Source organism: Herpailurus yagouaroundi, unplaced genomic scaffold, assembly GCF_014898765.1.
Source record: "Herpailurus yagouaroundi ecotype Mexico unplaced genomic scaffold, PumYag 213, whole genome shotgun sequence".
NCBI classification, from domain to species: domain Eukaryota; kingdom Metazoa; phylum Chordata; class Mammalia; order Carnivora; family Felidae; genus Herpailurus; species Herpailurus yagouaroundi.
The window spans coordinates 7,401,964-7,427,718 of record NW_024412444.1 but is presented as its reverse complement, the minus strand read 5'-3'; the positions used below and the strand labels follow the sequence as shown (position 1 = coordinate 7,427,718).

At 42.6% G+C, this 25,755-nt stretch overlaps 1 protein-coding gene and 1 non-coding gene across 5 annotated transcripts in view; one reads left to right on the top strand and one right to left on the bottom strand.

The window, feature by feature from the left end:
• PTPRG (protein tyrosine phosphatase receptor type G) overlaps positions 1 to 25,755 on the top strand; it is a 722,691-nt gene that overhangs the window by 59,548 nt on the left and 637,388 nt on the right. The window lies entirely within an intron of this gene.
• On the bottom strand, positions 18,333 to 18,435 carry LOC121016905 (U6 spliceosomal RNA). Its single transcript, XR_005784522.1, has one exon. It is a non-coding gene; the product is annotated as a U6 spliceosomal RNA (small nuclear RNA).

The following is a 25,755-nucleotide window of genomic DNA, read 5'->3' as shown; positions in this document are numbered from 1 at the left end:
AACCTCTTGATCGAATTCTGAGGATAAAGCATAATGTAAAAGGACACACGTGGAATTCAATCAGCAAAACCCAGAACGAGAGGAATTCTGTACTTCACATGACCCCATTTATTCAGTAAATGTATCGATCAGTTTAAAGAGTCAGAAAAGAACCTTTAGATGAAAAAGGATTAAAGAGATATTGCCACTAAATGTAATGTGTGGACTTTGGATCCTGATTCGATCAAATCAATGTTAAAAGTTTTTTTTTTTTTATTAAAAAAAATTTTTTTTTTCAACGTTTATTTATTTTTGGGACAGAGAGAGACAGAGCATGAACGGGGGAGGGGCAGAGAGAGAGGGAGACACAGAATCGGAAACAGGCTCCAGGCTCTGAGCCATCAGCCCAGAGCCCGACGCGGGGCTCGAACCCACGGACCGCGAGTTCGTGACCTGGCTGAAGTTGGACGCTTAACCGACTGCGCCACCCAGGCGCCCCTATTTTTTAAATGTTTATTTATTTTTGAGAGGGAGAGAGAGAGAGAGAGCATGAGAAGGAGAGGAGCAGAGAGAGAGGGAGGCACAGAATCCGAAGCAGGGTCCAGACTCTGAGCTGTTAGCGCAGAGCCTGACACGGGGCTCCAACTCACAAACTGTGAGATCATAACCTGAGTCGAAGTCAGATGTTTAACCAACTGAGCCTCCCAGATGTCCCCATTTATTTATTTATTTATTTATTCATTCATTTGTTTTTTATTTTTTATTTTTTAATTTTTTTTTTAATGCTTATTTATTTTTGAGACAGAGGGAGACAGAGCATGAGCAGGGAAGGGGCAGAGAGAGAGGGAGACACAGAATGTGAAGCAGGCTCCAGGCTCTGAGCTGTCAGCACAGAGCCCCATGCGGGGCTTGAACTCACGAACTGTGAGATCATGACCTGAGTAGAAGTCGGAGGCTTAACCGACTGAGCCACCCAGGTGCCCCATTCATTTGTTTTTTAGATAGGGAAATTTGAATACTGATTATTTGACTCACGGCATTATTATTAATTACTTTTTAAGTATAGGCAAGATAGCAGTTATGGAATGATATTTAAAAAAGAGTCCTTATCTTTTGGTGATAGATACGGAGTTAGTTATGGGAGAAATCGTGATGCCTGGGACTTTAGAATTCTTTAGAGTGAAGTATCATTGTGGTCACAGTCAGAGACCAGGTTGAGTCGGGAGGGAGTTAGGGTAAAAAGAAATAAGATTTTCCATCCATGATAATTGTCGAAATTGGGAAATAGTTACATGGGAATTCTATTTTTGAATGTTTGAAATTTTCAATAGAAAATTAAAATATAGGAAATTATAATGCCTACCTCTGTTCTATTTTTCATCATGAGTGCTGACTTTACCAGAGCAAATTCTTTTTAAGTATTCTTAGGGCAATAAATATTTTAATATATAACCTTTTACCTCATTGTGATCTAAATATAAATATGGTCACTGACTTGCAGCAACCAAGCCTTAAAGAATTGACAGGTTTTATTTAATGACCCATTTTCCTTTATTTGAACTCAGCCCTGTGGAATAAAAGGGGATGTTTTATTCATCAGACTTTTTACTTTTTTTAATCTTAGAATGCCTTTGTAGGAATTAGCAGGTGTTTAATTATCAATGGGAGGATTCTTGATATGCTGAACGCGGTAGAAAGTCATTAAAAGAAGTTTAAAATATGAAAAAATCCAATGGGAGAACTTGGGGAGAAATGAATAAATCTGTTCTCCCGTGTCCTGGGTTTATTAAGGTCAAATGAGGTGCGGTTTAATGTTTTCCAGCTTCATTGTAAACTAAGCCAAAGGAAAATCTTTCTGCCCTTTGGTCAAACATTCCTGTGTGAAGAGAACACCAGCTACAGTGGAACACTGCCAAGGTTTTTTGGGGTCATACCTTAGCCCTCCAGTTTAGATAGTTGAGATAAGCCAGGATTTATGGATAGATTTATCACCGGTCTCAGCATTGAGCCATGACTTCCTCTTTGGCATTTTCTTTCATGCTACGAGAAATTTTGGAGTGCCCATCTAGGAGCAAAGGTAACCAGAGTTTCATGGTTTTGTTCTTTTGTCTGACTGGAGCGTCAACTGTCCCCTGCTCCCTCTTATCTCTCCCCTAACTTTCTCTTTTTCTAGCAACATTGCCCCATCAACTTCTAATGATGTAATACCCATGGTGATGGTAAATTATTTGGATCTGGGAAAAAGGTGTCATTAAGTTGAGGCAGTTTGGAGGTGGAGGGAGGAAGGGTGGGGAGAATAGCTACCATTGATCCGGCTCTGACCCTGTGCCAGGTACTGCATGAAGAAATGTCTGGTTTATTCTGCCCGAAATGTCTGCAAGGTAAGAATCACTCCTACTCTACAAGGAAGGAAGGAAGCTCATAGAGCTTGGATAACTTGCTCAGGGTTTCATCGCTCCTAAGCATCTTTGACGGTTAATGCACCAACAAAGTTGTGTTGTAACCAACATGCCACGTGCGTTCTCCAGGGTGTAGGTAATGAGGGTAGTTTTTAGTGAAACATTGACTGTTTTCACAGCGATGTTGCTTCTTATTGACTCCATATGGGACTTGAGGGGCAAGAGGAGGGACACTGGGAGATGGGCATTTGTGCCTTTGTGTAGTTCACATCGCATGTGTACAGACTTCAAGATTGCCTAAATTAGACCTGTAACTTACATATTTTCTATATAAAAGAGGGGCACAGGAAGGACAGAAAGACACCGGCACTTTGGTTACCATGAAATGGCTTTGTTGGCTTTTTGTCTGCATTGCTGCTTTGTTTTAATCTCAAAGGTGAAAAGGTCTCCTTGATGTAATCCAGAGAGATCTTTGTGAACGAAGCTGCTTACAAGCCCCACTCATCGACAGGAAAGCAATATCTTCTTAAAGCTTGCAACTGACATTACTTTTGTGGTCTCTGGTAAGAGGGAAATAAAAAGGGTCATGGTTTGCTGTAGATTCTTTTGAAGGCACATGGGGTTTGTGAAGTGATAATAAATGGTGGATCTCAGTTGTTCTGGAGGCTCTCCAGGTCGACCAGTGTTGTAAGTGTGCCCGTCTTTGGCTTTGGGTTCCTTTTCCCTTCAGGAGCTGTTCTGTCGGCCTGCTAAGGAGCACCATGCCAGGAGCAAAACGTTGGAAAACAGTTGGAAGGTGGATGGAGAACAGCAATTTCAAGTAATGGACAGGAAATCATAGGATTGCAGAAATTACTCAGGCCGCGGTAGTGCGCCCAAAGTTGCTGAGTAGGGCTGGTGACTGAGGCGTGCATTTAAGTGGTATTTCTTGGCCACGGGGCAGTGGGAATTGGTCAGCTCGATGTGTGCTTTAAATGGATGATCTTATTGGTGGGAAAGTAATGATGGGGTGAGAACTGTAGGCTTGCTTCCTGCACTCTATTCCAGATCTTTTTTATGGAGTTGTTGGCCGGGGCATTTTTTGAGATGAAGAGGTTGGCATGATCTTCATTCTGAAGAAGTTTACTTGAGCTAACTCAGTATGAACAAAGTCCAGTATTTATGGTGTTCTGCCTTTTTATATGAACAGGAGAGCCATATAGAAATAAAACATACATATTTTTCTTCAGTGTTTTAGGTTAATACCTGGTTAATACTTTAGCATTCCATGCTTTACTATTAATAGCGAGTTTTTTTCTTAGTCATATATTTTGTCCTGTCGTCCACCCCCAATCAGAAAAAAATGTTTACTGTCTTTCTTTCAAGAGCTCTTTGGGGGATCTTTTTAAAGATTGGCTCAAGCTGAAGGCATTTTCCAGTTCAGTTGACATGCTTTGCAGTGTTTGTGGTTTCACATGGCTCAAAATATTTATCATCTCAAGTTTCTTTGACAACAAGGGTAGAAAGAAATATTAGCGTCCTTTCCCCAAAGTAGTATAATAATTGTCAGATGCTTAGAAAATGTATCTTAATGAGGGAGGAGGACATCCTGCCATTTGTAACAACATGGATGGACCTTGAACACGTTATGCTAAATGAGATAACATCAGACAGAGAAAAACAAGTACTGTATGACATCACTTATATGTGGAATCTAAAAATTCCCAAAACCTTCATGTCCGTTACTCATCCTGACAAGTAATAGCCTTTAGAGCATGGGTACTACTATGTATAAGAAAATTAAATTGACGACTTGTCTATGGACACAAGTATTTATCCAGAAGTTTTAAGAACCAAGTACATGAAAGTTAACTCATGCCAGCTCTTTTTTCTGATTCGGCCCTTTAACCATATTATACTGCTATCTTATAGGTTGTTGCTTTGCTATTTTTTTTTTAATGTTTATTTATTTATTTTGAGAGAGAGAGAGAGAGAGAGACAGACAGACAGACAGACAGACAGACAATTCTTAGCAGGCTCCTTGCTGTCAGCGCAGAGCCCAGTGTGGGGCTCAAACTCAGGAACCATCTCAGAAACTGTGAGATCATGACCTGAGCTGAAATTAAGAGTCAGGCCCTTTACTGACTGAGCTACCCAGGTGCTCCTGGCTTCCCTGCTTTGTTTTGTAGATATTTCTGTGTATCCTTCAGAGTGGGTAAGGACTTAAACCAGGAAGTTCTGCAAACCAGATCAAGAGCAAAGGATTCTATAGATAATGTAAAACATCAGCTATGGCCCTTGTATCTTGCATATGGCTTCACTGAAACTTAACTGTTTTCACAATTATTTTCCTTAAAGTCTGTAAGTTCTATGGAGAGGCTATTTGTATTTTTTTTTGTTCTTTGCTTTATTTATTTATTTTGAGAGAAAGAGAGAAAGCGCAGGTTGAGGAGGGGCAGAGAGACAGGGAGACGCAGAATCAGAAGAGAGCTCCAGGCTCTGAGCTGTTAGAATAGAGCCCGACGCAGGGCTCGAACTCCTGAGCCGTGAGATCATGACCTGAGCCAAAGTTAGACGCTTAACCAGCTGAGCCACCCAGTTGCCCATGGAAAGGCCATTTTTTAATCTGCATAGCACAGTAGTTCTCAAACTTTGCTCATCAGAATTGTCAGAATCATCTAGGACTCCTTGTAACACAGATTGCTGAGCCCTCCCTGCCAGAGGTTCTGATTCAGTAGGTCTCTGGTGGGGCCCGTGAACATTTCTAACCAGATTACTATTGATGTTGATACTGCTGGCCTGGACCACACTTTGAGAACCACTCCTCTGTCGGCTGACTAAAACTTAACAAGTTATACGAGCAGCTTACTCCACACTGCTGTATATCCCTCAGAACAAGTTGTTCGTAATTTTTCAGTAGATAGAGTGATAAACTAGTAATCTCAGGTAGGAAACTGATTCCCACACAGAACAGAGGATCAGAAGAGCTTACAGAAACGGACTGCAGGCTTTGTCTTGCCCTCCAGTCCTCTTAACCAGTTCTTTGGAAAGGAGAGGAGGAAATAGAAATGCAGACTTTTAATTTTGAAAGAAAAAAGGAACTTCCGATTTTCTCTGTCTTCTGCCTTGAGTCTTTAGGTACTTCTATGTGTTTATCAAAAATACGAAAGCTAATTTTAATTTGCATTAGTTTGGTAAATTGGATATTGTGCAGTAGGGATTAGACTCGGATCATAAGCACTTTTTGGGAACCGTTAGATTTAAAATAGTTGTCTGGGCCTACATGTAATCAAATTAATTCATTGGTGTTCAATAAGATAATTTTACATTTTGTAGTATAAAAAACTTTAAATGAGTAAGGCAAACTCATAAAAACAGAGAGTAAAATGGTGGCCACTAGAGTATGAAGGGGGAGTGTGGAGGGTTAGGGCAGGTGTTTAAGGGTACAGACGTACACTGTGTAGAAAATAAGCCTTAGAGTTAATGCACACTGTAGTGGTTATGGACAATATCCTATTATAATTAACAAATTTGCTAAGAGACTAGAACTTAATTACTGCCACCACTAAAAAAAGAATAAGTAGTGTAGTAGAGGTGTTAATTATCACTACAATTATTAATTGTAATCATATTACAATATAGAAATGTAAAAAATTACCATCTTGTATGCCTTAAGTTTGTGTTGTTTGTCCAAAATATTTCAGTAAAAAGGAAAATGTGTCTTGAGGATCTCCTTAATTCAAATCTTGAGACTGTTTGGGGCAGGCACTGTTACTGGGTTGAGGAATCCAGGTTAACGGTTCTGGTTTGACTGCCTTGAAATTGCACTGTGGGGAAAAAAAAATGGGCGACAACTTTTTGCCAGATGTAAAGATCCCCCCAGAGTTTGGTGTGTGAGTATATTATTTTCTAAAAATTGCATTTGTTATATACAAATACATGTTGCCAAAGTTTTCCTAAGTCTTTTGTTTTTGAAAATAGTCTAAATTCTATAAGGGTGTTTATTTTACTCACATGTTGAGATTTTTGAGCAGTAGCGAAAAGGGAAATTGAAACACATGCAAAGCTTCCCCGTTTTCAGTGATGTGGGCACTGGCAGTATAGATAGGAAGAAGATAAGGAAACTCTTTTCAGAGAACTTATAATCTAGTGACAGAGATGGGCATGTAGATAATCAATTGCAGTAAAATGATGTAGATGCTCTGATTGTGGTGTGGAGTGGGGACAGTGGAAGCCAGTAAAAGGCAGTGATCAATTCTGCAGAGGTGAGATTTGAGTCTACTGTCTAGAGGAAGTGATCAGATACACAGATAATGCTCATAATACCGCATGGAAAGTGAGAAGTGTAAAAGTGCTCTTTGTTTCTAGAGAAAGAAATTCCTTCTGTTTTAGGCAGTTAGGTAAGGCCTGAGTAAGGATGATGATAATTTTGCTGCACTTTTCAGCAGCAAATTTCATTTTGCAAAGAGTTTTCAAATGTGTCATCTGGGAGGCAGTTGAGATAATAATCGGTATTGGTTCAGAGAGGTAGGGTGACGTACCCATGTTCACACAGCAGGTGACGACCCAAGCATGTGTTGCGTTCAGCGTTTCTGACCATTTATTCCACAAAGAAGCCGAGTGAGCACATCTTATCACTTCCTTTATTCCTTCTTCCTCCTTCCTTCCCTTAACCACTGGCTTCCCAGCACATATTAGGATAAAGCTTTCACTCTGGACCCTAGCCTGCAAGGTCCCACACGATTTAGGCCCCTGCCTCCCACCACCACTGCCCCCGCCCAGCCTGGGCCTGGCCTTGGCTGAGCCCCCTTGCTTGCTCTGCACTCTGGCTGTTTCGAGAACACACTAAGGTTGTTTTCAGCCCAGCATTCTTACATATGCTCTGTAGTTGTATAGAAACCAACCACACAGAAACCAACCCCCCACCCCACGCTCCTTCTTGATTTTGGTTTATTCTTAGAATATTACCACGTCAGAGAGACTTCCTTGGCCTCTGCATCTAAGGCACACCCCACCTTCCCATTAGCCTCCACCTCTCTTCTTTGTGTTACTTGTTGTGAAATAATAGCATCAGAAGTCATTGGTTTTTTGTTCCTGTTTATTGTCTCGTATGCCTAACCAGAATGTGAGTTTCATGGAGGGAGGCAGTAGGGAATATTTTTATACACTGCCATTTCCCTAAAGCTTGGGATATAAGTAGCACTTGATAAGTATTTATCAAATGAACAAATGTGACTTTAAGTGCTTAAAGAGCAATTGAGATACTTAAATTGATACAGTTTTCTGAGAGCCAGAAATGAACATCATTGGAATGACTATAATTTCCCAGCGTATAGGTCAGAGATCTGGAATTTATTTGAGACAAAGCTGATGTGAAACGCAAATTTTAATTTCATTCTTGGATTGTTCATTGCTAACGTATAGAAATATGATTGATTTTTGTATATTCATTTTGTATCCTGCCACCTTGCCGAACTTCAACTCTGTTGAATTTTTAGCTCATGTAGGTTTTTTGATGGATTCCTAAGAATTTTCTATATACAAGATCATGACATCTGCAAACAGAGGTAGTTTTACTTTTTCTTTTGAAATCTGGATGCCTTTTATTTCTTTTTATTACTTAATTGCCCTGGTTAGAACCTCCAGTGTAGAAGTGGACAGAAGTGGTCCCCAGAACAGAAGTGGTGAGAGCAGACACCCTTACCCTGTTCTTGATGTTAGTGGGAAGACGGATAGTCTTTTACCAGTGATGGTGATGTCAGCTTTTGGGTTTTTTAGACGCCCTTTATTATTAGGTTGAAGAAGTTCCTTTTTACTCATTTGTTAAGTGTTTTTATATGAAAGTGTGCTGGGTTATTGTCAAATGACTTTCTGCAGGAAAATAAAGTTTTAGACTAAATTTTTCTTTTTCTTTTATTTATAATTTTTAAAGATCTTATTTTTTTATTTGAGAGAGAATGAGTGGGGAGAGGGGCAGAGGGAGAGAGAGAAAGAATGAACTGGGAGAGGGGCAGAGGGTGAGAGAGAGAGAATGAGTTGGGAGAGGGGCAAAGGGAGAGGGAGGGAGTCTTCAGTTATTTCTTTGAAAAAATGTTTATTTTGAGAAAGAGAGAATGTGAGTGGGAGAGGGGCAGAGGGAGAAGGGCGGAGAGAGAGAGAGAGAGAGAGAGAGAGAGAGAGAGAGAGAGAATCCTAAGCAGGCTCTTTGCTGTCAGCGCAGAGCCCAACCTGAGGCTTGATCCCACGAACTGTGGGGTCATGACTTGAGTTGGATGCTTAACCCGCTGAGCCACCCAGGCGCTCCCAGATCTTTCTTTTTAAAGCACAGATTGCTTTAAAGCACAAGGTTTCTTCTTGACCCCCATGCCGGAGATGTTTGGGAGTTTCTGCCTTTCTTCCGTGAGCTCCCTATGTATTCGGAGAAGCATTTGTCAAAAGGTGAACTGTCTGAGAAGGAAGCCAGGGACTGTCCTCTTGGAACAACTCTGATGACAGGATGTTTCCCTGTAAGTCTCAGGTACAAACTGCTGGAATGTGATGCCATACCTGACACGCGCACCATTTCCATGTTTGTTTTGTGGGTGTAATACTGTCAACGCACTGTTGAATGAGCTGATTTCAAGCTGTTGATATAGTTCAGACCTTGGCAGTTCTCTAATCTCCTTGAAGCTTTAGTGTTTGATTGCATTCGTTTGCCCTGCAAATAGTCAACGGTGTAAGTGATCTCAAAGTGAGAATATATCTAAAGCCTGTATTTATAATAGACAAGGTTCAAAGGAGAGCTGAGACCTTGTAAAATACACATATGGACTTCGTGAGCATGTAATGAAGACTTAACTTCCACTCGTTGGGGCCTGTCAAACAGCCATATTACAAGCATGATTTGGTGGCATGGGACTTCTATTCTTGATGTTAAAATAACATCCAGCAAAGGGAGTTGGTGGAAAAACAAGTTGTCAGCTAGGAGAATGAAGGGTAAGTAAGGTAGGATATCCCTAAAGTTGTATTGTGTTAATTTAGCAAGTTCAGAACTTTGAAGCATATTAGTTTTTGCTTGGGAGGGTCCTACTGTCCAATATTGTACTATACCTTCACGAAGCTATGAAAATAGCACTGACATTTCTTGGAAGTTTTGGATATTTATTGGCAACAATGTATATGCTGGGGTCTCTGGGAGAGGGTCCTGCACCCCCCCCCCCCTTTTTTAATACTTATTTTTGAGAGAGAGAGAGACAGAGTGTGAGCAGGGGAGGGGCAGAGAGAGAGGGAGACACCAAATCCAAAGCAGGCTCCAGGCTCTGAGCTGTCAGCAGAGAGCCTGACGCGGGGCTTAAACCCATGAACCATGAGATCATGACCTGAGATGAAATCGGACGCTCAACCGACTGAGCCACCGAGGCGCCCTGGGTCCTGCCCCTTTTGATCAGTGAAAGCTACTGGGTGGTATTTTAGTTTTAGTTGGAAGTTACTATTTTCTGTTCCATGTGGTGTCACTAAAAATGCTGAAATGCTATGGCTTTGGCTCGTAAGAGCCAAGAGTCCAATGAGATCCAATGAGGAGGGCCTCATCATTTTGTTGTTGAATCTTACCAATTAGTCTGTAAAGTATTGATTTATGTTATTATTACTGACTCCATTATACAAGACAAAAAGCTGAATCTTGTGCTGATGGCTTCCCTAAGGGCATATTATGAAATGGTAGAGAATGGATTTGATTGCAGGGAGCCTACCGCCACATTCTGTGCTCTCATACATATCCCAATGCAATGATAAATTTTTCAGTTACTTAACTGTCATCTGTGACAAATATGAGCATTTTAGTATCTTAGAGAAAGTCTTTTTGAACTTTTATCCCACAGGTGAAATAAGTCCCTTTGGTTGTTTTCTTCACGAAAAAGTCAGGTGGTCTCTGCTTGAATGCTTCCAGCACCAAAGAGTTCACTACTTCACGTTGGCAAACTTTTTTTCTTCTTTTTTTTGTTTTTTATTTTTAATGTTCATTTATTTTTGAGAGAGAGAGTGGGAAAGGGGCAGAGAGAGAGGGAGACAGCTGTCCATGTAGAGACCCCTGTGGGGCTCGAACACACAAACCATGAGATCATGACCTGAGCCCAAGTCTGCCACTTAACCGGTTGAGCCACCCAGATGCCCCGTGTTAGCAGACTTTTTCCTTGTTCTTCCTTATTTTGAGCCAATCTGAAGGTCAGATCGTTTTCCTAGAATTACGGTATACAAGATTCTCCTGCTTTCCCAAAGTCAGGTACTCAGAGGAACCTTTGGTAAGCTGAGATGGCATAAAGCCAAGAAGCAATTGTTATTAATTATGTGGAAAAATTTTTGAGCATTCCCAGACCCCCAAAAAATTATCTTAGGTTTTTCTGATACTTTAGGACACATCTTGCTAATGGATGCACAGAATAAATCGAGAGAAAGCACGGATGCTCGCAGACGCATTTCAAAGCTATGGCGGTTTGATGCTGAGTTGCTGAGTGTAGTTCAGGGAAGAGCTTGGTGGGGCCGCTCTTCAGCCTCCGTAAGGCTCGCTGGAGAACAGACTCTGAATGCTATTTTCGCTTTTCACCTTTTTCTTTTTTTATAAAAGTGAAAATCCTCTTTGGATTTCTTTCGGTTAGTAAAAATAGGTACTAATGCAGGTCTCTTTTGAGAGCAAAGTGGTGTAAGGCCAACTTCTAAAAAGCAGGATATATCTGTATTGCTATCTCTGTTTAAACATACAAGCAACTGTGGGGCGCCTGGGTGGCTCGACCAGTTAAGCGTCTGACTTTGGCTCAGGTCATGATCTTGCGGTTCATGGGTTCAAGCCCTGCGTCGAGCTCTGTGCTGACAGATCAGAGCCTGGAGCCTGCTTCGGATTCTGTGTCTCCCTCTCTCTCTGCCCCTTCCCCAATTGTGTTGTGAGTCTCTCTCTCTCTCAAAAGTAAATAAACATTAAACATACAGGCAACTAAATGCTCTAGATGTTTTCTTTTTGTTTTTGGGAACAGCTTTATTGAGATAGATTCATATACCATACGGTTCACCCATCTAATATCCACAGAGCTGTGCAACCATTATAAGAATCAGTGTTCGAACGTTTTCACACCCTCAAAAGAAACCCCATACTGATAACAGAAACCTCCCCGTTTCCCCTCAACTCCCCCTAGCCCCAGGCATTACTAATCTGCTTACTCTTTGTATAAGTTTTCCCATTCTGGACACTTCATAGAAATGAAATCGTACAACATGTGGCCTTTTGTGACTGGCTTCTTTCACTTAGCATAATGCTTTCAAGCTTCATTCATCGTCTATGTATCAGAACTTCATTCCTTTTTATGGACACATAAGAATAGTCCACTTATGAATATACCACATTATGTTTATGCATTCATCACTTGATAGACATGGGAGTCATTTCCATTTTTTGGATATTATGAATAATGCTGGTATAAACGTCTGTTCCAAATTATTTCCGATGGAACCGTCTGGTGTGTCCCTGGTCCTGCATTTTATGTACTTGGTGGTTAATCTGAGCCTCATATTATACATGGTAAAATCTCGTGTTGTTGCTTTTAGTCCGGCTCCACCTTGCTGGATGTTTGGAATTTGGTTTCTTTGATCTACTGTGTGATCTGTTCATTCCAACCTTGTACACTGGGTCAGTTGATTAAATCTCCACTGAATCTTCACTGAAATCCTAGATCAAAATGCTGTTCAGTATAGGGTGGCTTCTCGGCCACATGGCTTGTTACTGTGGGGGAGGCAGGGCCACCTCCTTCCAGCCACTGGTCTCTGTACAGTTTGGGGACTAACACACTTTCATGTTAGTATCAAGTATTTTAAGTCATAAAAACACTTAAAAAAAATTTTTTTTTTCAACGTTTATTTATTTTTGGGACAGAGAGAGACAGAGCATGAACGGGGGAGGGGCAGAGAGAGAGGGAGACACAGAATCGGAAACAGGCTCCAGGCTCTGAGCCATCGGCCCAGAGCCCGACGCGGGGCTCCAACTCACGGACCGCGAGATGGTGACCTGGCTGAAGTCGGAGGCTTAATCGACTGCGCCACCCAGGCGCCCCCATAAAAACACTTTTTAAAAATTTCTGCCAGCACCCAGATGGTCTGGTGTCACAGGATCATCTTTGTCATTTTCTTATCTCTTGTGAAGTTCGTTAGTTGTTTCATGTTCTAGCTCAGACCAGAATTTGAATTCTGGCTTTTGCACTAACTACTTAGTGCCAGAACGATGTTGGGCACGTTACTTGAAGTTCAGTTAATTTTCTCATCTGGAAAATGAGGATAATAGTAGCACTGACCTCACAAGGTTGCCGAGAGGGTGGCATGAAGACAGAAATCCATGCAGAGGACTCGTCGTGGGCCAGGCACACTGGTGAGGGCTGTATTTCAGGGAAGAAAATGGAGGCCAGGGAATTTTCTGTGACTTTCTCAGTGCCAAAGCTAGAGCGACACGGATCCAGTCGAACACTTCCTGTTCCCTGGGCGCCTTGTTCCGGTTTCAGTTTCTGAAGGAAATGAAGCTCCTTGTGATCTTGGAGCACACACCTGTGGAACTTGAGATTTCTTAGGAATTGACCTGGCTCTGCCCTGCCTCTTCCTCAGCATTTCTGTGTGTGAGTTTAGTTTATCATTGTTGGCCCTACGCCACAAAGATGTCAGTCACGTCTGAAACTGTGCTGGTCACCCGATAGAGAAAACTGCACAGGAACACAGCCCAGCCCTTTGAGGATCTGCCTGCCTAGCTGATGGTGATAAGTGACGATAGCCATCTTATCATTCAACTCTGTGAATTATTATTTATTTAGACTGGAATAATCTCGTTAAGAGAACTGTGTGTAATCTCTGCATCATAATCAGATTTCAGTTTATCACTTGGAGCTGTGACTCAGTCTTGTGGAATTTTAAGGACATAATTTAAAGAAAACATTCCTGCTTGCTCTTTTAGAAGGGCGTTTGTTGGACTTACATTTGTCAAACCTTTAGCTACTATTTTCAAAGTTGTGGTACCGAGTTATTATTTCCAGATACTCACATAGCCTGGCCCTTTGAGGCCTCAGAACAACTGAAAAGGCTGAGGGAAGAGCGGCATCTGATTACTAATTCTCTTCAGATACTGTTATGGAATGGATAACTGATGTTTTTTGTATTCAAGATGAAGGATATTCAAGTCAATATTTGTATGTCATTATTTTCTTTCTGTTACGCTGAGCAAAATGTCAGCACTGTACCATAGAGCAGTGTTTCTCAAATTTATGTATAGACATCTTATCAAAGGGAGAAGCATCTTGCAAGAACTCTGTGAATTTATCCAAGCCCCACAAACACAAGATATTTCAGTTTTGTTGCATGAAAGTGTCTTTTGACTGCCAGTTATCAGGTTTTTTGCCTGGTTTGTATTTGGGAGTATTTTATTTTTAGTTATTCATAGAAATAAAAACAAATCTTGAACTTTTGACTTTTGAGAAGACTATACTGTTCTTCTAATTCCGTTTTGAGAGACCTTGCCCTAGAGGTGAGCCCACCGGTAGGAAGTGAGGGAACTCTGATGGTCTCCAGGAGGTTGTAGTTTGTAGTAGATTGATAAAGTTCTAGATCAAATCGTATGATGCTGTCTTCTGAGATTTTGTTTGCTTGCAAAGATGCAGATAATTTTTTAAAAATTACATACGTGTAACTTAAATATATGTGTGATTTGTCAACTTCAAATATTAGGCAGTCTTAGAGTGGACATGCATGTTGTTCTTTAACACCTGGTATTTGTGCTATACTGTCCTTGTGTTTTTTTAAAGTTTATTATCTTTTAGTGATCTCTACGCCCAACGCGGGGCTCAAATTTATGACCTCGAAATCAAGAGTCACACGCTCTTCCGACTGAGCCATCCAGGTGCTCTGTCCTTGCATCTTTGCCTTGGCCCGACCTCCTTGAACTACACCGTTGCTTTGTCACTTTCTGACATGGCTTCTTACCTGGCACCTGCCTGTCCTATTTGTGGCTTTGGGACAACTTAAGAAGGAGAAGATGATGCCTCAAGTGTGTTACCTGGATGTGTACTTGCCTGTGAGTGCGGAAGCTGTATTAGTTTCCTAGGGGTGCCACAGCAAAACGTCAAACTTAAAAGGAGAATCTATTCTTTACCTCTTTTTCCTTCTGGTGGCTATCAGTATCCCTGGACCCTGTGACTCCATCTCTGTCCGGTGGTCGAGCTGCCTCTGCCTCTTCTGCCTGTCAAATCTCCCCTTGGCCTCACTCTCCTAAGGATACTTGTCGCTGGATTTAGAACTCACCTGGATCATCGAGGATCAATATCTCCTGTTAGAATCCTTAACTTAATCACACCGAGGCTTGTAAGGGAGTGTTTGCTCTTGAGCATACAACGTGGTGTTTGCAAGTTCTGGGCATTCGGACATAGACTTTCTCTCTTTTGGAGGGGGGAGTCAAGGGTCACTCTTTAGCCCCCTACTGTAACCTAAAGCTCTAGATTTCTTCTAGCTGACAGAAACACCAGTGCCGAATGCCGGATGCTCAGCAGTCTCAAGAGCTGCCGCTTTGCTTTCCAGGAAACTGGGTGATACACTGGTCTGTTGCATCCTTCTCTGTTTTTTTGTTCAGTAAAAACTTGGCATGTACCAGGCACCGTGTAGGCGTGGAGGGATACCCTTCAAAGCATTACAGATGCCACGTCTGTCTTTAATTGGGTTTGCCTTCCACTGGAGACTTGCAGTGGGTTCCTTCTTCTTTGAACTCTTACCACCCGCTAACCCGTATGGACGTCTCTCTCCCTCTTTCTGCCCTCTCAGAGAGTCCTGCCCAGCGTCCACTGTTGACAGCTTCGTTTCTGGTTGAGCACTTTATGTGAACATGAAAATTCACAGCAGCCTTAGTGGAGGAAATGAAGCTGATGTGGTTGGTGGGCAAGGGACAGCCATCACTGTCTCGCCACTTGCCCAAAATGAAAGCTGCCCTCTGGAGAACTCAGAGTAGAACGTGGGGTATGTGACATGACTGTATTTCCAACACTAAAATGGGCTGTATCTCTTCATCGTGTACTGTAAGTTGATCATCGTCAGCATGACCGTCACTGTGGTCGTCATTCTTTTGTCTTCATCATTCTCTTCCTCCTCATGATCACAACTTGTAGAGCATATTTGAAAGCTCAGACCCTGTGCCAAGTATGTTTTGTGCATTACCATATTTGATTCCCTTACAATTCCCAAAGGGAGCTCCTATTATCATTCCACTTAACAGATGAGGCAAATGAGTCCCAGAGGAGAGGTTACCTGTTTATATTCCTGTGGCTAGCCCACGTCTGAGCTTTTTGATCCAGAGCCTGAGTTTTGCCAGTAAACAGCCTGCCTCTTCACTCATCCTGCACTATGGGCTTTCAGGTTTTAAGGAAATGAAGGCTAGCAACAGACGGTAGTTATTTGAAAGGCAGTGCAATGATGTATTCAAGGTCCATTTGCTTTGGGATATTTCATGTCTCGTCTGGTTTCTTCCTAGTTCACTTTCAGAATATAATGGATCTGGAATGAACAGGGCCCCAGTGTTTGGAGTTTCTTTTCTCTCCCTTCACTGCTTTAAATGGGAAGGTCTTTGCGGATCAGAGGAGAGGTTAATGGATTGCGTGGTATCCCTCCATGTTTGGGGGTTTCCAAAGAGCTTGCTATGGAGATGTGGGGAAATAAGGGGGGTGCTCTGCTAGCTTTGACGGGAGGAGGTCTAAGCAGGTTGTTTTCTGATGAGGTGCAATTAGGGGCATATTTACAGAGAAGGAGCTGAAGCTTAACTGTTTGGTCATCTCCTTGGAGTAACCTGTTGGCTCTGAAATACCCCTGGTTCTAGTGAATGAATGGAATTACTCTCCTCCTTCAAATAGATACAGAACACCTACCATAAAGCATTGTTCTTGGTGTTGGAGATACAGCAGTGACCAGAAATAGCTGAAATCCCTTGTGTCCAAGGGCGCTCATAGAAGTGGTGGGGCAAAATGGAAACCAAAGGAAAGCAAGAAGCCACGGCACATGGTTATCCTGTGGACTACAGCTGTGGCGTGAGTAGTTTGTTAAGCAGTGATTATTTTTATTAATGTGGGGGAGAGACATTTTACAAACGTTAATTTCCCCTTGCTTTCTTTATTAATGTATTTTTTTAAAGGAAAATCCCTGAGTTAGTCCTGACTCTCATTTAGGTAAATGTTTCCAATTCATTTAAAGCTTATCAGCTTCTGTGTTTTGTACCACTGCAGATGGGTTTGTGGTTCTGTTTAAAAGCTGGGCCAGAAGTACTTATATAGAAACTTAATCCGGGTTTAGAAGTGTCAACAGATGCCTCACGAAATCTGACAGGGATTAAGAAACAAAAGTAATTTCTTTGTTTGGTTTGGGGAAGGGTGGGACCCAAATCTAGGTGCTTGGTCATGAGCGGTGGTGATTTCAGTGCTTATGCCTTTTAGAAAAATTAAAAGCAGGGAGTTAACCTTTCCTGCTACAGAGATCTGAGATTTAGAATGGATGGGTCTAATTTTGTTTTGCATTTATATTTAATGGTCCAGGTCTCTTTCCCGTGGGCCAGTGCACATTTAGCTAATGAATGCAATTCTGAGGAGACCTTGCCGGCAGTAAGGAGGTCTTCCCAGCCTCCCCATCTGGAAGCCCCAGAGGGAAATCTGGCGCAGTGACCTGCGGGGCCGTGCAAGGCTTACCTGCGGACTTGCTTCCGCACTCTCCACTCGCCTGGATTGTTAGTTTATAAAAATCAAAGGCCCAGGCGGAAGCCCAAGTGCCGACCCTGAGTTATTAAATCGGCTCTTCTGGCCGTTTTTTTTTTTTTTTTTTTTTTTTTTTTTTTTTCCGCAGCCACAGAGCTGCCCACCAGCCACAGACCCTGACCCCGTGCTGTGGTGTGTGCCTTTCTCTGCCTCGGGCCGTCAGCCTTCCAATTTGTAAAGCCATCGTTAAATTGAGTTCAGACTGTTGATTCCATTTTTCTCCTGCACAGTTTGTCAGTTCTCTCCGCTTTGCTGCCTGGTGTGAGGACTTTCCTTGGCCGGCCTCGGGGGAACTTCGGTTCAGTTCCCTGATGCCCGCTTCGGGTTTGGGGGCAGCCCGCGGCCCTCCGCTGGCGTTGGGAAAGTAACCTGGGCATGCGCAGTGAGGTGGCCTGCCACTCCCACCACAGGTGCCCCTGTGCCAAGGGCGCTGCTGGGTAAAGGGCGGTCTGAGCTCTCTGGAGGCTCCACTGTGTTGGCCTTGCTGCACTTTGTACGGATCAGGCCCCTCCTGACCTGGGGAACTCTTGAGCTCCAGATCTGGCTGGAAAATAAGGAGGCTTTTGCTTGTGGCTTCTGGTTATTCTATACATAGTGAAAGCTTAAATCTACAAGCATGTATGTATTTAAAAATTAAGAGTAGCTTTTGATCCTGAGTAACCAGGGAGCAGATGGGTGGAAGTTTTTCTTGATTAATTTTAATTTTTTTTTTTTTTTTTTAAGAGAGACAGAGAGCGAGAGAACCTACGAGTAGGGGACAGGCAGGGAGAGAATCCCAAGCAGGTTCCACACTCAGTGCTAAGCCTAGTTTGGGGCAATATCTCCTGAACGATAAGATCATAACCTGAGCTGAAATCAAGAGTGTGGTGCTTAACTGACTGAGCAACCCAGGCATCTCAGAAGTTTTTCCTTTATGAAATTATTGTAACAACGAAAGCGAAGTGGAGGACTGCCATTTTGCATCCACTAATGAATTAATTGCCAAATGAAGGCATGGGCATTAACGGTGAGTTAATCCTATCACAAAAAGACAACCAGGTATCTTGAGCCCCCAGTGATAGAACACATTACCTCTTAGGAAATAGTCTTGCAACACCCTACTCCCTTCTACCTTCCACTCCTCCCCCTAGAAAAACCCCACATAAGGCTGTTCAAGTGTCCAAATATCAATTTTTTCCTCCTAAACTATATAAGAAGCATGGAACACTTCACAAATTTGCCTGTCATCCCTGTGCAGGGGCCATGACAATCTTCTATCATTCCAATTTTAGTATATGTGTTGCTGAAGTGAGCACTGTCCAACCACCAATTTAAAGGCATTACAGAGGTCTGGCTGGAAAACGTGGTGAACAGCACCGTAGGAATACAAAAGGCAAATTCCAGACTGACCAAAGGTCTGGATTTTTGAATGAGTAAATTGCAAGGGGGAAATAGAGAAGAAGAGGAAAACCATAAACATTTTAAAAGATATACTGGTCAAGCTCTGTGTGGACCTTATCTGGATCCTGATTCAGATGAATTAACAAGTAAAAACTAGGCATTTGGAGGGACACCTGGTTGGCTCAGTTGGTTAAGTGTACAACTCTTGATTTTGGCTCAGGTTCTGATCTCACGGTTTGTGAGATCGAGCCCTGCGTTGGGTTCTGTGATGACAGCTTGGAACCTGCTTGGACAGACAGGTGCTCTCTCTCTCTCTCTAAATAAATAAACAAACTTTAAAAATAAACAAAAAAACCAGGCATTTGGAAGCTTGGGCATCGTGTATGGGATTGCGGCTTCTCTGTGGGGTCTTTGTGTTTGTTGGAAATTTTCCAGACTTAGATATAAAAAAGGGAGCTAGGGTAAGGTATCTCCAAAAAAGCTTTTCCTAATATAAAAGCCACATGTGTTCATTGTAACAAACACAGATAATGTAAACATGCTTCTGAGTTAGTTACTTTGAATACCTTAGTGCATTTTTGTATATACTTGTCTTAGTTTTTTTTTTTTTTTTAATTTTTTTTTTCAACGTTTATTTATTTTTGGGACAGAGAGAGACAGAGCATGAACGAGGGAGGGGCAGAGAGAGAGGGAGACACAGAATCGGAAACAGGCTCCAGGCTCTGAGCCATCAGCCCAGAGCCCGACGCGGGGCTCGAACCCACGGACCGCGAGTTCGTGACCTGGTTGAAGTCGGACGCTTAACCGACTGCGCCACCCAGGCGCCCCTAGATTTTTTTTTTTTTTTTTTAATGAAAATTGTATTCTGTTGTAATGTGCCCTTTTCATTGAAGTATTCGTTTTACGTGTTTTAGGCCATTACTCTTCTGAAACCTTTAGGATTGACCATTGAGAAGTGTTGAGTTTAATGCTTGTACCATGATTTTATTTAACTATTTCTTTATTGTTAAATGTAGGGTCTTACAGTTTTAGATATTATAATGAGTTCTGTGATGAAAATCCTTCTAACTAAATCCCAACACTTGGCCTACTTTCCTAAAATAAATTCCTCGGAAATCTCAGGCAGTATTTGTCCCTAGTGTTTTGGATAGCTTTTGCTTGCACACTTTGCTCATGAAATGTTCTTAGCTTTCTTTCAGAATAGTAAGCCCCATATTTTCGATAACCTTCCTGTTTCATAAACGTGTCAAGATGTCCATGGGTATTCACACCTGCCTGTTGTTCCCTTGATCTTTGGAAGACACCCTATTCTCATTGGAGCTTGGAAGGAAGATACCATCCTTATTAGTTAGGTGTGGCCTTGTGGTGTCTGTGAAATAACATGAATATTCAGCATTTCACCAAACTAAAAACAGTGAGGCCTGCACTGCACTTTGACATTAATTAGTCTGAAGGGGAAATTTCCTTGGTAAGCACGGTAGAGTGTTGGAAAGGCAGTAGCTCCAGACTGTGCAATATAGACATTCCAGGCAGATTTGGGGGAAGAACATAATCCTGCCCTCACTAGTGTTTTAAAATGCTTGTGTTGGGTAGCTTGGGTGTAGTCAGCAGCTAGGGTTGTTCAGAGACCTTGTAGAAACATCTATTTTGTGATCAGGGGTCCCCTCCCGTATCTCCGTCCTATTTTTCTCATCCTCACCCTGGCAGCAAGAGACTGGACCATCCTTGAAACGATGGGCATGAAATTGCATCGTGTTTCTGAATTCCATACGGGAGTTTATCTATTTCTTGTCTCTGGATGGAGGGGACTTTGGTAACTAAAGAGTGAGATGTTTGGTGTTGGAGGTGGGTAAATGAGGGAGTGGTAGGAAAGGTCTTTTTGTGCCTATAGATAACAGAAATATGAGTCAGATTTTAAAAGCTCGAGGTGAAGTCGCTCATCTGATTTCACAGTGCTCATGAAAACAAGACTCCACCTAGGCCTTCTGTGAAGGCAGCAAACCGAAGTGCTTAGGACCCCCTCTTAGCCTTGTGTAATCCCAATGATGTGGAGGGTTTTGGGTACAGGCCTTGGAGAACAGTGATTAACTCTAGCTTGGTGGTTAAAAGCAAAGGTTTTGTCATGCCGACAGGACTGAGTTTGCATCACAGCCATGCCACACATAGTTTTGTGATCTTTGGCAGATGATGTGAACTTGTGCCTACATTTTCCCATTTGTAAAATGGTGGGCAGTAATCTCACAGGGTGGCTGTGAGGGGTAAATGAAATAAAAGTGAAGTAATAGATATGTTTACAGTGATCAGAGCAGTGCCTGGTGTGTAATAATGGCTTAATAAATAATAATTACTGATATGCTAGCTCTTTTAGAGGCATTTTAAGGCATCTGAGCTAGCGTGATGATTGCATATAGTCAGCTAATGCTTGTTACACTGTCAGTTTGGTTGTATAATAGGTTTTATTCAACTCTTCCAGATGGACTGGGATACCCTTTGGTTTGAGTTGACCCGTTTACACCCTACAGAAAGGAACAGACGAGGCTTCCAGTTTTTCCCCTTATCGGGCTCTGCGGAATCCAATCCATTATGTATATGGCACCTACCCTAGCAGGGGATGATCACGCTCATGTTTAAATTATACTGCGCACCTACAGAGTTTGAGCAGATGTGTGAATATTAAGTTATTAATAACTAATTGGGTGCTAATTACGTTCCCTGGAGTCCTTGGAGCTGATAAAGAGGTGTCATCTACTGTGTCAGGCCTCTGTTCAGACCTGGAAAATCGTTTTTGGCAGAGGTGCCGAAGTAAACTTTTGAGCTCTAGCTTTCCAACGTCATCTCCTGCAAGCCTTGGTTTTATTTTTATGTGCGGCGTGAAACCTTCCCGATGAAATTGATGTGGCTTCTGGTAAGTGGGAGCTCCATTTGCAAAGAGGGGATAGCCAGTACACAACCCTAGTGTTTCAACTGTGAGGAGATGAGCAAGAACTAAGAGTCATCTCCGGGAAGAACTAAACAATGTTGCAGGGAATTCAGGAGTGCGTGGGTTTTTGGTGTAGTTGGGGAGATGCCTCTAGTTTTGAAGGGCCTTGAACTTGGATCTTGCAGGATTTAGTTTCAGCCCTAAGGATGTGCGTCTCGCACTTGCCTCCCCAAATCCCATCAGTCGTTCCACCTCCATTCCAATTGGTAATTGTCTGGCTTTTGTTAACTGGAAGGAAGCTTTGCGTTAGAAATCCTGGATGCAAGTCTGCATGCTAGGAATATGTTCCACGACATCTAACATTTATGGAACCTTACCGAGTTAAAGGAACTATTTTTTTTTTTTTTTTTAAGAAAGCAAGAGAGAGGGAATGTGTGTGTGTTTGTGCACAAGTGGGGGAGGGGCAGAAGGAGAGGGAGAGAGAATCTCAAGCAGGCTCTGTGCCCAGTGTGGAGCCCAGCTCCGTGCTCCATCTCACGACTGTGAGATACGACTTGAGCTGAAATCAAGAGTTGGACGCTTACGTGACTGAGACACCCAGTTGCCCTGAAAGGAGCTATTTTTTTAATGTTTATTTTTGAGACAGAGAGAAAGCAGGTGCGCGTGTGAGTGGGAGAGGGCAGAGAGAGAGAGAGGGAGACAGAGGATCCGAAGCAGGTTCTGTGCTGACAGCAGAGAGTCTGATACGGGGCTCGAACTCACAAACCTTGAGATCATGATCCGAGCCGAAGTAGAGAGCTTAACTGACTGAGCCACCCGATCGCCCCTAAAGGTGCTGTTTTTAATGTGATAATCATTGAAAATACTACCCTCTCTTCATTTTATCTTTCATTATGTGTCCGTGTTAGATTGCTAGAACTTTTGCCTCCTACTCTGGAAAGGCAAGATACTCATTTGTCTTAAAGTCAATACAATGAGAGAAGGTGTTGCCCTATGATTGACAGAACCCATTTGCTGCTAGGGAGTTGTTAGAATATTAGGGTTGCCTGGTTTGCTTTGTCTTTTCAAATTAGCTTCATAAATGCACACAACTGAAGAGACTCCCAAGCTTCGGTTCTTACTTTTCCTCCTACCCAACTAAGAGCATTTAAAAAAAATCAAAGCATGTCTAGACCAGGGGTAAAAGTATACTTTCAGTGATATAAGGGCAAACTGAAGATGAAAGTCAACAAATGGAAGCCTGGGTTTAGCAAATATTGACAGCGATTAACACCTCTTATTGGTCAAATTGGCAGAAAACCCCGTGTTTGGGTTGAACCACAGAAAGTAAAAACTACCCAGTTGGGCTGTGGTTGACGGCTTTGTCCACACTACACATAGCACTTCCATCCTGTGTGTTCTGCTGTCTGAAATCCCTTTCTGGTTGGGGCCTTGTTGGCTCTGAGTCATAGTGGAAGAAAGGTCTGTCTGATGTTCAGGTTTCCAGCTTCCCTTGCAGCTAACATGGGGGCATTGACCTGGACGCCACTAGTTACATACGTCTGCCTCGGACTTCGGATCTGTTTGTTGCTCATATTGCGAAGACACAGGGACAGAGGAAAAGCCATTTGGGCAGTGGCTAAAACATCCTGTTGACAGGCGGCAGTGGTGGTTGGAGGACCTCTTTTGCCTTAACTGGCTTGGCTCCTGAGCTTCGTTATCTAGCCCAGAGGTTGGCACTTATTTATTTATGTATTTATTTTTCTTTTGATAGTAAATATTTTGGGCCCTGGGGGATATACAGTCTTGTTTGGAACTACTCAACTCTGCCTTTGTAGCAAAAGCAGCCATGGATGATATATGGATTTGGATATAGTTTGCCAGTTCCTGGTCTAGCCTCCCTGGTGGTTCTGGGGCTCATCTACCTCTTACTTGCTATAACTTCTTTTTCTTATGTTGGGCAGAGTTGGTTTATTTTTCTTGCCTCTAGGATGCTCATTTCTACTTGGAGACTCCTTAGTCCTAATTTACTGTGTGGAGTGGCTGTAAAATCCCACCTTCTTTATATAGACACAAATAGGGGCTGTTCCTACCTCCAAAGAGATAGCAGCTCTTTCCAGGTGAAATATGGCTCACTCCTTCTCTGCAGTAGATCATTTAATTCTTAATTGAACTTCTACTCTTTGTCTAAAACTCCTCTGCCCATTCAGAAATACTTCCATTTGAAACTCCCTGCCCCCTCCTCCCAGGGTTCCTGTGTACCCCTTACTCAGTCTACTCCAGTGGTTCCTTCTGTATAATTGTAGTATGACATCAAAATTAGGAGATTGGCATTGTCACATTCATAGACTGTGTTCAGATCTCACCAGTTTTGCACACACTCAATTGTGTACGTGGTATGCTTATGTGTGTATTTCTGTGCATGTAAAAAAAACACATTTTTTTATTCTTTATTTATTTTTGAGACAGACATATAGAGAGACAGAGCGCAAGGAGGGGAGGAACAGAGAGAGAGGGAGACACAGAATCCAAAGCAGGCTACAGGCTCTGAGCTGTCAGCACAGAGCCTGACGCAGGGCTCAGACTCATGAACTGTGGGTTCGTGACCTGAGCCGAAGTCAGACGCTTAACCGACTGAGCCACCCAGGCCCCCCTCTGTGCATTTTTATCATATGTTTAGATTCTGGCACTAGAACGGTCCTGCATCTTTACTGTGGTAGTGGTTACATGAATCTAAAGATGATGCCATGTGCTACCCCTTTATTAGCTACATTGAGCCCACCCCTAACCCCTGGCTATCATTAATTCATGGTCATTTCAAGAATATTATATGAATGGAATTACACAGTATATAACTGTTTGGGGTTGGCTTTCTTCACTCAACAGAATTCCCTGGACCCATCCAAGTTGTTGGTCCCTTTTTGTTGCTAAGTCATATTCCGTGGGATGGATGTAGTCTGGTTTGTTACACAGTTTATCTGTTAAAGGACTTCTGGGTTCTTACAGTCTGGGTATATTCCAAATAAAGCTGCTATGAGTGTTCATGTACAGGTTTTGGAGTGAATCTAAGTTTTCATTTCTCTGAGATAAACACCCAAGAGTGTACTTGCTCGGTCGTGTGGTAAGTGCATGCTTAGTTTTGTAGGAAACCAACCATTTTCCTTAACTGGGTGCATGACAGCGTGGATTGCTAGTGTTGGAAGCGTTCTTGGTAATCTTTCTTTCTTTCTTTAAGTTTATTTATTTTGAGAGAGCGAGCAAGCCAGGGAGGGGCAGACAGAGTCAGAGAGAGAGAGAGGGAGAGAGAGAAGAATCCCAAGCAGGATCCCCATGGAGCCCCATGCGGGGCTCAGTCCCACGACCGTGAGATCATGACCTCAGCTGAAATCAAGAGTCGAGTCAGACACTTAACGGGTTGAGCTACCCAGCTGCCCCCATCTTTCATTTTGTTCTTTTTCAAACCATTATCTGGGTTAATTTTACTAAAACAATAATTGCAGCTGTCTGACATGCCTGATATTATACTAAGCACCATGCGCATAGTATCTTATTTAATCTGCATAACAACTCCTCAAGGGAAGGCCGATACCACAATTTCTCTAGCGAGGGAAACTGAGTCACAGTGTAATTGTTCAAGTTAACCCAGGACATTAAGAGGCAGATCCCACAATGCAAATTCTGTCTTTGGAGCTAGTGCTGTTAACCACCACACTAGATGGCTTTTCTAAAACACTAAATGTTTCACGCGCTCAACGTTGGGATGTTACCTTATGAAGTATTTCAGTTCTGATGATGGCGTTTTTGAAGCCTATTACAGCCTGCCCATCTGCAAGCACTGTCTTGCACCCATCATGAATCTTCTACTGCTTTGGCTTGTATTTGCCCTCTTGGCTTTTGATATACCCGAAGCCCAAGAGTTTCCACGCCTTCATGGTAAGTGAGGGCTTAATGTTTGACTAAATGGATCCTGTGGCATTGGTCACCCGAGAATATTCTAAAAGTGCAAGTGGCGAAGGAAACTTTTGCAGAGTGTGGAGATGAAGGCTTTCTGAGATTCAAATAACCCAACACATTTGTGTAGCTGTCGGTTCATCACCATGCAAATTTGTTCCTTAACCAAGCCCTCACAATGGAATCGTAGCTGGGCTTAACAGAGCCTAACCATTAAGGAATCCATCCTTTTCTTCCTTGAACGCCTCCATGTATTCCAGGCACAGGCCTTGGCTCTAAGGATCCATCTGTAAGACACTTAGCCTGCCGCCTATCAGGGTACACACATTCACCACAAGGAGGAAGAAGACTGGGTGGCAAGAGAGAGTATCCAAGGAAATAATGA